Source organism: Cervus canadensis, chromosome X, assembly GCF_019320065.1.
Source record: "Cervus canadensis isolate Bull #8, Minnesota chromosome X, ASM1932006v1, whole genome shotgun sequence".
NCBI lineage: Eukaryota > Metazoa > Chordata > Mammalia > Artiodactyla > Cervidae > Cervus > Cervus canadensis.
This window is the reverse complement of record NC_057419.1, coordinates 29,793,345-29,805,953: the sequence shown is the minus strand read 5'-3', so window position 1 is coordinate 29,805,953 and position 12,609 is coordinate 29,793,345. Positions and strand designations below refer to the sequence as shown.

Genomic DNA, 12,609 nt, shown 5'->3' with positions numbered 1-12,609 from the left:
AAAGAATGAAAATAACTGAGTACAGTCTCAGAGACTTCTGGGGCAATATCAAATGCAACAACATTTTAATTATTTGGGTCCCAGAAGAAGAAGAGAAAAAGGAAAGGTATGGAAAAAAAATGAAGAGATTATAGTTGAAAAATTCCCCAACATGGAAAAGGAAATAGTAAAATCCAAGAGGACCAAAGAATCCCATATAAGAAAAAAAACAAGGAGAAACACACCAAGATACGTATTAATCAATATAACAAAGACTAAACACAAAGAAAGAATATTAAAAGCAGTAAGGGTGAAGCAATATGTAATATACAATGGAAACCCCATACGCTTAACAGCTGATCTCTCAGCAGAAAGTCTGCAAGACAGAAGGGAATGGCAAGATATATTTAACGTAATGAAAGGGAAAACTCTACAACAAGATTATTGTAATCTGCAAGGATCTCATTCAAAATTGATGGAGAAGTAAAAAGCTTTTCAGACAAGCAAAAGCTAACATAATTCAGTACCACCAAATGAGCTTTACAACAAATGTTAAAGGGAATTTATAGTCAAGAAATACAAGAGAAGATAAAAGATCTACAAAATCAACCCAAAACAATTAAGAAAATGGCAATAGGAACATATATATCAATGATTACTTTAAATGTGAATGGATTAAATGCTCCTATCAAAAGACACAGACTGGCTGAATGAATAAACATGACCCATATATATGCTGTCTACAAGAAACTAGCTTCAGACTTAAAGATACATATAGACTGAAAGTGAGAGGATGGAAAAATATATTCCATGCAAATGGGAAGTAAAAAAAGAAAAGTTGGAGCAGCAATCCTCATATCAGAAAATAATTGACCTTAAAGTAAAGAAGATTACAAGAGATAAGGAAGGACACTACATAATAATCAAGGGATTAATCCAAGAGGAAGACATAACAACTGTAAATATCTATGCACCCAACATAGGAGCAACTCTATACATAAGACAAATACTACCAGACATAAAAGGAGAAATTGACAGTAACATAATAATAGTAGGAGACTTTAACACCCCACTCACACCAATGCACAGATCATCAAAACAGAAAATTCATAAGAAAACACAAGTCTTAAATGATAATTTAGATGAGATGGAACCCATTGATAACTTCAGGACATTCCATCCCATGCAGAAAGATACACCTTCTTCTCAAGTGCACATGGAGCATTCTCTAGGATAGAGCACATCTCCAGTAACAAATCAAACCTCAGTACATTTAAGAAAACTGAAACTGTATCAAGCATCTTCTCCAACCACAATGCTATGAGAATAGATATCAATCACAAGAAAGAAAACTGTAAGAAACACAAACACATGGACATTAAATAACATATTTCTAAATAGCCAACACATTACTGAAGAATTCAAAAGGGAAATAAAAATATTATAAAAAAAAAGACAATGAAAATACGACAACCCCAAACCTATAAGATGCAGTAAAAGCAGTCCTTAGATGGAAGTTTATAGCAATAAAATCCTACCTCAAGAAAAAGATTGAATAGACAACCTAACTTTACACCTAAAACAACTGGAAAAAGAAGAACAAAAAATATTAGTAGAAGAAAAGAAATCATAAAGGTCTGAGCAGAAATAAATGAAAGAGGAATGAAAGAAACAATAGTAAAGATTAATAAAACTGAAAGCTGGTTCTTTGAGAAGATAAACAAAATTGACAAACCTTTAGCTAGACTCATCAAGAAAAAAAAAAAAAGAAAGAAAAATAAAAGGAGAGAGAAGAATCAAATTGACAAAATTATAAATGAAAAAAGGAGAGGTTAACATTGCAACAAAAAGAATAAAATACTTAGGAGTATATCTACCTAAAGAAACAAAAGACCTATACATAGAAAACTATAAAACACTGATGAAAGAAATCAAAGAGGACACAAACAGATGGAGAAACATACCGTGTTCATGGATTGGAAGAATCAATATTGTCAAAATGGCTATTCTACCCAAAGCAGTCTATAGATTCAATGCAATCCCTATCAAGCTACCAACGGTATTTTTCACAGAACTAGACCAAAGAATTTCACAATTTGTATGGAAATACAAAAAACCTCGAATAGCCAAAATAATCTTGAGAAAGAAGAATGGAACTGAAGGAATCAACCTGCCTGACTTCAGACTCTACTACAAAGCCACAGTCATCAAGACAGTATGGTACTGGCACAAAGACAGAAATATAGATCAATGGAACAGAATTGAAAGCCCAGAGATAAATCCACGAACCTATGGACACCTTATCTTCAACAAAGGAGGCAAGAACATACAATGGAAAAAAGACAACCTCTTTAACAAGTGGTGCTGGGAAAACTGGTCAACCACTTGTAAAAGAATGAAACTAGAACACTTTCTAACACCATACACAAAAATAAACTCAAAATGGATTAAAGATCTAAATGTAAGACCAGAAACTATAAAACTCCTAGAGAGAACATAGGCAAAACACTCTCCGACATAAATCACAGCAAGATCCTCTATGACCCCCCTCCCAGAATATTGGAAATAAAAGCAAAAATAAACAAATGGGACCTAATGAAACTTAAAAGCTTTTGCACAACAAAGGAAACTATAAGCAAGGTGAAAAGACAGCCCTCAGATTGGGAGAAAAATAATAGCAAATGAAGCAACAGACAAAAGATTAATCTCAAAAATATACAAGCAACTCCTGCAGCTCAATTCCAGAAAAATAAATGACTCAATCAAAAAATGGGCCAAAGATCTAAACAGACATTTCTCCAAAGAAGACATACAGATGGCTAACAAACACATGAAAAGTTGCTCAACATCACTCATTATTAGAGAAATGCAAATCAAAACCACAATGAGGTACCATTACACGCCAGTCAGGATGGCTGCTATCCAAAAGACTACAAGCAATAAATGCTGGAGAGGGTGTGGAGAAAAGGGAACCCTCTTACACTGTTGGTGGGAATGCAAACCAGTACAGCCACTATGGAAAACAGTGTGGAGATTCCTTAAAAAAACTGGAAATAGAACTGCCATATGACCCAGCAATCCCACTTTTGGGCATACACACTGAGGAAACCAGATCTGAAAGAGACACGTGCACCCCAATGTTCATTGCAGCACTGTTTATAATAGCCAGGACATGGAAGCAACCTCGATGCCCATCAGCAGATGAATGGATAAGGAAGCTGTGGTACATATACACCATGGAATATTACTCAGCTGTCAAAAAGAATTCATTTGAATCAGTCCTAATGAGATGGATGAAACTGGAGCCCCTTATACAGAGTGAAGTAAGCCAGAAAGATAAAGAACATTACAGCATACTAACACATATATATGGGATTTAGAAAGATGGTAATGATAACCCTATATGCAAAACAGAAAAAGAGACACAGAAATACAGAACAGACTTTTGAACTCTGTGGGAGAAGGTGAGGGTGGGATGTTTCAAAGGAACAGCATGTATACTATCTATGGTGAAACAGATCACCAGCCCAGGTGGGATGCATGAGACAAGTGCTCGGGCCTGGTGCACTGGGAAGACCCAGAGGAGTCGGGTGAAGAGGGAGGTGGGAGGGGGGATCTGGATGGGGAATAAGTGTAAATCTATGGCTGATTCATATCAATGTATGACAAAACCCACTGAAATGTTGTGAAGTAATTAGCCTCCAACTAATAAAAAAATTTAAAAAAAAAAAAAAATAAATAAATAAATAAAATAAGTAGGTGTGGCTATTGGTCGACATACTAGAAAACCATGGTAACTAAAAACCAAAAACATAATAGATTTATAGAAGCCAAAAGTCAAGGAATTCAAGCATAATACAAAAAGAAACCATCAAACCAGAAAGGACAAAAAAAAAGAAGTAATGAACAAAATCAACTGAGAAATGAGACTTAAAATTACAATAAGTACTATCAGTAATTACTTTAAATGTTTGAGTAATTGAGATACTATTTGATTGAATCTCAATCAAAAAATTTTGAAATAATTAAGATACTTATATGGTTTTTATCTTTCAATTAGTTAACATAGTGTATTACATTGATTGATTTGCAAATATTGAAGAATCCTTGAATCCCTGGAATAAAGCCCACTTGGTCATGAAAAAAAAAAAAAAAAAAAGGAGAGGTTAAAAGAGACAATACAGAAATAAAAAGGATCATAAGAGATTATTATGAACAAGTAAATGGTTATAAAATGGATAACCTGGAAGAAAGGACAGATTCTTACAAAAGTTCAATCTTCCAAGACTGAACCAGGAAGAAATAGAAATCATGAACAATCCTAATACAAGCACAGAAATTGAAGCTGTGATCAAAAATCTCCCCAAAAAACAAAAGCCCAGGACCAGATGGCTTCAGAGGAGAATTATTTCAAACATTTAGAGAAAAGTTAATGCCTATCCTTCTGAAACTCTCTCAAAAAATTGCAGACGAAGGAACACTTCAAAACTCATTCTACAAGGCCATCATCACCCTGATACCAAAACCAGATAAAGACAACACACACACACACACACACACACACACACACACGCATACGTAAAGGCTGATATCACGGATGAACATAGATGCAAAAGTCCTCAACATAATTTTAGCAAACAGAGTTCAGCAACACATCAAAAAGCTCATACAACATTATCAAGTTGGGTTTATTCCAGGGATGCAAGGATTCTTCAATATACAGATCAATAAATATGACACACCATATTAACAAACTGAAAGATCGGGATGGGGAATACATGTAAATCCATGGCTGACTCATGTCAATGTATGGCAAAAACCACTACAATGTTATAAAGTAATTAGCCTCCAACCAATAAAAATAAATGGAAAAAATATGATAATAATCTCAATAGATGCAGAAAAATCCTTTGACACAATTCAACACCCATTTATGATAAAAAAAAAAAAAAACCCTTCAGAAAATGGGCATAGAAGGAACTTATCTCAATGTAGTAAAGGACATGTATGATAAGCCCACAGCAAACATTATTATCAATGGTGAAAAAATGAAAGCACTCCCCCCAAATCAGGAACAAGACAAGGGTGTCCACATTCACCACTATTATTCAACATAGTTCGGAAAGTCCTAGATAAAGCAATCAGAGAAGAAAAATAAATAAAAGGAATCCAGATCAGAAAAGAATAAATAAAGCACTCACTGTTTGCAGATGACATGATACTGTACATAGAAAACCCTAAAGATAGTATCAGGAAATTACTAGAGAAAATCAGTGAATTTAGAAAAGTTGCAGGATACAAAATCAGTATACAGAAATTACTTACATTTCTATATACTATCAATGAAAAATCAAACAGAGAAATTAAAGAATCAATCCCGTTCACCATTGCTACAAAAAGAGTAAAATATATAAGGATAAACTTATGTAAGGAGACAAAAGAACTGTGAACAAAAAAATTATAAGACATGAATGAAAGAAATCAAAGACAACATAAACAGATGGAGAGATATTCTATGTTCCTGGGTAGGAAAAATCAATATTGTGAAAATGACTATACTACCAAATGCAATCTACACATTCAATATAATTCCTATCAGATTACCAATGACATTTTTCACAGAACTAAAACAAAAAAATTCAAAATTCATATGGAAACACAAAAGACCCTCAATAGGCAAAGCAGTCTTGAGAAAGAATGAAGTTGGAGGAATCAACCTTTCTGACTTCAGATTATACTACAAAGCTACAGTCATTAAGATAGTAAGGTACTGGCACAAAAACAGAAATATAGACCAACAGAACAAGATAGAAAGCCAAGAAATAAACCTATGCACCTATGGGTAACATATTTTTGACAAAGGAGGGAAGAATATACAATGGGGCAAAGACAGCCTCTTCAATAAATGGTGCTGGGAAAACTGTACAGCTACATGTAAAAGAATGAAAATAGGACACTTCCTAACACCATACACGAAGATAAACTCAAAATGGACTGAAGACCTAAATGTAATACCAAAAACTATAAAACTCTTAGAGGAATACATAAGCAGATCACTCGATGACATAAACTAAACAAGATCCTCTATGACCCACCTCTTGGGTAACAGAAATAAAAACCAAAGTAAACAAGTGGGACCTGATTAAACTTAAAAGCTTTTGCACAGCAAAGGAAACTATAAGCAAAGTGAAAAGACAACCCTCAGAATGGGAAAAAGTAATAGCAAATGAAACAACTGACAAAGGACTAATTTCCAAACTATACAAGCAACTCATGCAACTCGATACCAGAAAAACAAATAACTCATTCAAAAAGTGAGAAAAAGACCTAAACAGACATTTCTCCAAAGAAGACATACAGATGGCTAACAAACACATGAAAAGATGCTCAACATCACTCATTATTAGAGAAATGCAAATCAAAACCACAATGAGACATCACCTCACACTGGTCAAAATGGCCCTCATCAAAATGTCTACAAACAATAAATGTTGGAGAGGGTGTGGAGGAAAGGGAGCAGTCTTGCACTCTTGGTGGTAATGTAAACTGATACAGCCACTATTGAAGATGGTATGGAGATTCCTTAAAATACTAGGAATAAAAACACCCTATGACTCAACAATCCCACTCCTAGGCATAAACCCTGAGGAAACCAAAACTGAAAGAGACATATGTATCCCATTGTTCTTTGCACCACTATTTACAATAGCTAGAACATGGAAGCAACCTTGATGTCCATCAAGAGATGAATGGATAAAGAAGTAGTTGTACACTAGCAAAGTAATGCTCAATATTCTCCAAGCCAGGCTTCCAGAGTATGTGAAATGAGAACTTCCAGATGTTAAAGCTGGATTTAGAAAAGGCATAGTGACCAGAAATCAAATTGTCAAGATCTATTGGATCATAGAAAAAGCAAGAGAATTCCAGAAAAATATCTGCTGCTACAGCTAAGTTGCTTCAGTCATGTCCAACTCTGTGCAACCCCATAGATGGCAGCCCACCAGGCTCACCTGTCCCTGGGATTCTCCAGGCGGGAACACTAGAGTGGGTTGCCATTTCTTTATCCAATGCATAAATGTGAAAAGTGAAAGTGAAGTCGTTCAGTTGTGTCCAATTCTTAGTGACCCCATGGACTGCAGGCCACCAGGCTCCTCTGTCCATGATATTTTCCAGGCAAGAGTATTGGAATGGGGTGCCATTGCCTTTTCCAGAAAAAAACATTTAGTCCTGTGTTTTTGACTAAGCCAAAGCTTTTAACTTTGTTGGCCACAACCAACTGCAAAAATTTCTTCAAGACATGAAGAAATACCAGATCATCTTCCCTGTCTGCTGAGTAATCTGTATGAAGGTCAAGAAGCAACAATTAAAAACAGGCATGGAATAACAGACTGGTTCAAAATTGGGAAAGATTTACATCAGAGCTGTGTATTTTTACACTGCTTATTTAACATATATGCAGAGTACATCTTGCAAAATGCTGGGCAGGATGAAGCACAAACTGGAATCAAGATTGCCAGGAGAAATATCAACAACCTCCGATATGCAGATGACAAAACCCTTATAGCTGAAAGGAAAGAGGAACTAAAGAACCTCTTGGTGAAAGTGAAAGACAAGCGTGAAAAAGTTGGCTTAAAACCCAACATTCACAAACCTGAGATAATGGCATCCAGTCCCATCACTTCATGGCAAATAGATGGGGAAACAATGGAAACTGTGAGACTTTACATTTTGGGGCTCCAAAATCACTGCAGATGGTGAATGCAGCCATGAAGTTAAAACATGCTTGCTCCTTGGAAGAAAAGCTATGACCTGACTAGACAGGATATTAAAAAAACAGAGACATTATTTTGCCAACAAAGTCTGTCTCATAAAAGCTGTGTTTTTCCTGTAGTCATATATGGATGTGAGATTTGGAATATAAAGAAAGCTGATCACTGAAGAATTGGGGCTTTTGAACTGTGGTGTTGGAGAAAACTCTTGAGAGTCACTTGAAATGCAAGGAGACCAAAGCAGTCAATCCTAAAGGAAATCAGTCCTGAATATTCATTGGATGGGCTAATGCTGAAACTGAAACTGCAATTCTTTGGCCACCTGATGCAAAGAACTGACTCATTGTGAAAGACCATGATACTGGGAAATATTAAAGTCAGGAAGATTGCTTCCATGTCCTGGCTATTATAAACAGTGCTGCGATGAACATTGGGGTGCACGGTGTCTCTTTCAGATCTGGTTTCCTCAGTGTGTATGCCCAGAAGTGGGATTGCTGGGTCATATGGCAGTTCTATTTCCAGTTTTTTAAGAAATCTCCACACTGTTCTCCATAGTGGCTGAACTAGTTTGCATTCCCACCAACAGTGTAAGAGGGTTCCCTTTTCTCCACACCCTCTCCAGCATTTGTTGCTTGTAGACTTTTGGATAGCAGCCATCCTGACTGGCGTGTAATGGTACCTCATAGTGGTTTTGATTTGCATTTCTCTGATAATGAGTGATGTGGAGCATCTTTTCATGTGTTTGTTAGCCATCTGTATGTCTTCTTTGGGGAAATGTCTGTTTAGTTCTTTGGCCCATTTTTTGATTGGGTCATTTATTTTCTGGAATTGAGCTGTAGGAGTTGCTTGTATATTTTTGAAATTAATCCTTTGTCTGTTGTTTCATTTGCTACTATTTTCTCCCAATCTGAGGGCTGTCTTTTCACCTTGGGTATAGTTTCCTTTGTTGTGCAAAAGCGTTTAAGTTTCATTAGGTCCCATTTATTTATTTATGCTTTTATTTCCAATATTCTGGGAGGTGGGTCATAGAGAATCCTGCTGTGATTTATGTCGGAGAGTGTTTTGCCAACAGGGCATGGAAGCAACCTACATGCCCATCAGCAGATGAATGGATAAGGAAGCTGTGGTACATATACACCATGGAATATTGCTCAACCATTAAGAAGAATTCAGTTGAATCAGTTCTAATGAGATGGATGAAACTGGAGCCCATTATACAGAGTGAGGTACACCAGAAAGATAAAGACCAATACAGTATACTAACACATATATATAGAATTTAGAAAGATGGTAATGATAACCCTATATGTAAAACAGAAAAGGAGGCACAGATGTACAGAACAGAATTTTGAACTCTGTGGGAGAAGGCGAGGGTGGGATATTTCGAGAGAACAGCATCAAAACATGTATATTATCTATGGTGAAACAGATCACCAGCCCAGGCTGGATGCATGAGACAGGTACTCGGGCCTGGTGCACTGGGAAGACCCAGAGGGATCGGGTGGAGAGGGAGGTGGGAGGGGGGATCGGGATGGGGAATACATGTAACTCCATGGCTGATTCATGTCAATGTATGACAAAAACCACTACAATATTGTAAAGTAATTAGCCTCCAGCTAATAAAAATAAATGAAAAAAATGATAATAAAAAAAGTAAATAAAAGAGTCAGGAAGAAAAGGGGACAACAGAGCATGAGATGGTTGGATGGCATCACCGACTTGATGGTCATGAGTTTGAGCAAGCTCTGGGATTTGGTGAGGGACTTCAGCTTTATTGACTATGCCAAAGCCTTTGACTGTGTGGATAACAAGAAACTGTTGAAAATTCTTAGAGATGGGAATATCAGATCACCTGACCTGCCTCTTGAGAAGTCTGTAGGCAGGTCAGGAAGCAACAGTTATAACTGGGCATGAAAAAACAGACTAGTTCCAAATAGGAAAAGGAGTATATCAAGGCTGTATATTGTCACCCTACTTATTTAACTTATATGCAGAGTACATCATGAGAAATGCTGGGCTGGAGGAAGCACAAGCTAGAATCAAGACTGCCGGGAGAAATGTTGATAACCTCAGATATGCAGATGACACCATCGTTATGGCAGAAAGTGAAGAAGAAATAAACAGCCTCTTGATGAAAGTGAAAGAGGAGAGTGAAAAATTTTGCTTAAAGTTCAACATTCAGAAAACTAAGATCATGGCATCTGGTCTCATCACTTCATGGCAAATAGATGGGGAAACAGTGGAAACAGTGGCAGACTTTATTTTTCTGGGCTCCAAAATCACTGCAGATGGTGATTGCAGTTATGAAATTAACAGACGCTTATTCCTTGGAAGGAAAGTTATGATGAACCTAGACGGACAAAAAAGTTCCGTCTAGTCAATGCTATGGTCATGTATGGATTTGAGAGTTGGACTACAAAGAAAGCTGAGCACCGAAGAATTGATGCTTTTTAACTGTGGTGTTGGAGAAGATTCTTGAGAGTCCCTTGGACTGCAAGGAGTTCCAACCAGTCCATCCTAAAAGAGATTAGTCCTGGGTGTTCATTGGAAGGACTGATGTTGAAGCTGAAACCCCAATTCTTTGGCCACCTAATGTGAAGAGCTGACTCACTGGAAAAGTGAGAATCATGTCACCTGCAAACAGTGAGAGTTTTACTTTTCTTTTCCAATCTGGATTCCTTTTTATTCTATTTCTTTTCTTATTGCTGTGGCTAGAACTTCCAAAACTATGTTGAATAGTAGTAGTAAGACTGGAAACCATTTTCCTGAGTATACAGGAAATGATTTCAATTTTTCACCATTTCAACATTTCACAATGTTATTTGTGAGTTTGTTATATATGGCTTTTATTATGTTGATGTATGTTCCTTCTATGCTTACTTTCTGGAGAGTTTTTTTTCCCATACATCATGTTGATTTTTTTTTTTTCTTTTTAAACCATGTTGAATTTTTTCAAAGGCTTTCTCTGCATCTATTGAGCTGATCATATAGTTTTTTTTTTAATTTGTTAATATGGTGAATCACATTGACTTATCTACATATATTGAAGAATTCCTGCATCCCTGTAATAAAGCCCACTTGATCATGACGTATGTGCTGTTGAATTCTGGTTGCTGGAATTCTGTTGAGGATTTTTGCATCTATGTTCATCAGTTATATTGATCTATAATTTTCCTTTTCTGTGATATCCTTTTATGGTTTTGGTACTAAGGTTATGGTGGCCTCATAGAATGGATTTGGGAGATTTCCCCTCTTCTTAAAAATTTTGAGCAGGATAGGAGTTAGTTATTCTTTTAACTTTTGATAGAATTTGTCTGTGAAGCCATCTGGCCCTGAGCCCTTGTTTGTTGGAATATTTTTTATTACAGTTTTGATTTTCATAATTGTGATTGGTAACTTCATATTCTGTAATACTTCCTGGTTCAGTTTTGGAAGGTTATACTTTTCTAATAATTTGTCCATTTCTTCCAAGTTGTCCATTTTATTGGAATAAAGTTCCTCACAGTAGTTCCTTATGATCATTTGTATTTCTGCATTGTTTTTTGTAACTTATTTTTCACTTCTAATTTTATCTATTTGAGATTTCTTCTTTTTTTCTTGATAAATCTGGCTACTGGTTTACCAATTTGATTATCTTTTCAAAGGTCAGTTTTTAGTTTTAGTTATCTTTGCTGTAGTCTCTTTCATTTTATTTTTCATTCATTTCTGCTCTGATATTTATGATTTCTTTTCTTCTACTAGCTTTTTTTTTTCATTTTCTAGATGTTCTGGGCATAATATTAGGTTGTTTATTTGATGTCTTTCTTGGCAGGCTACATCCCAGTCATATATGACTGACTGACTAACTCTTTCACTTTACTTCTGTTTCTTGTGGTAGACTTGTATTGCTATAAACTTCCATCTTAGTACTGCTTTTACAGGATCCTATAAGCTTTGAGTTGTGTTTTCATTGCCAGTTTTCCTAGGCATATTTTGATTTCCTTAGTGATTTGTTGGTTATTCAGAAGCGTGCAAATTAGGCTTTATGTGTTTTTTTAGTTTGTTTTTTCTGTAGTTGCTATTTAATCTTACACTGTTGTTATCAGAAAAGAAACTTGAAATGATTGTAATTTTAAAAAATTTACTAAAACTTGATTTGTTGCACAGGATGTGATCTATTGTGATGAATGTTCCATGTGCACTTGAGAAAAAATCAAAGTCTATTGTTTTTAAATGAAATGCCCTGTAGATAACAATTAGGTACAACTGGTCCAACATATTGGTTAAAGTTTGTGTTTCCTTATGAATTTTCTGTCTGGATGATTTCTTTTTCCCATTTATTTTTATAGTTGGAGGCTAACTACTTTACAATATTGTAGTGGTTTTTGTCATACATTGACATGAATCAGCCATGGATTTACATGTATTCCCCATCCCGATCCCCCCTCCCACCTCCCTCTCTACCCGATTCCTCTGGGTCTTCCCAGTGCACCAGGCCTGAGCATTTGTCTCATGCATCCAGCCTGGGCTGGTGATCTGTTTCACCCTAGATAATATACATGTTTTGATGCTGTTCTCTCAAAACATCCCACCCTCACCTTCTCCCACAGCGTCCAAAAGTCTGTTCTGTACATCTGTGTCTCTTTTTCTGTTTTGCATGTAGGATGATTTATCCATTGGTGTGAGTATAGTATCAAGTGAAGTGAAGTCGCTCAGTCGCGTCCGACTCTTTGTGACCCCGTGGACTGTAGCCTACCAGGCTACTCTGTCCATTGGATTCTCCACGGAAGAATACTGGAGTGGGTTGCCGTTTCCTTCTCCAGGGGATCTTCCCAACCCAGGGATCGAACCCGGGTCTCCCTCATTGGTGGCAAAGCGTCTC

At 36.3% G+C, this 12,609-nt stretch overlaps 1 long non-coding RNA gene across 1 annotated transcript in view; it reads left to right on the top strand.

The window, feature by feature from the left end:
- Positions 1-5,928: 5,928 nt before the first annotated feature.
- The window catches only part of LOC122435256, a 10,720-nt gene continuing 4,039 nt past the window's right edge, over positions 5,929-12,609 (top strand). Inside the window, exons 1-2 of the long non-coding RNA XR_006267623.1 lie at positions 5,929-6,110; positions 9,851-9,853. This is a non-coding gene — a long non-coding RNA (uncharacterized LOC122435256). The remainder of the gene's footprint in view (positions 6,111-9,850; positions 9,854-12,609) is intronic.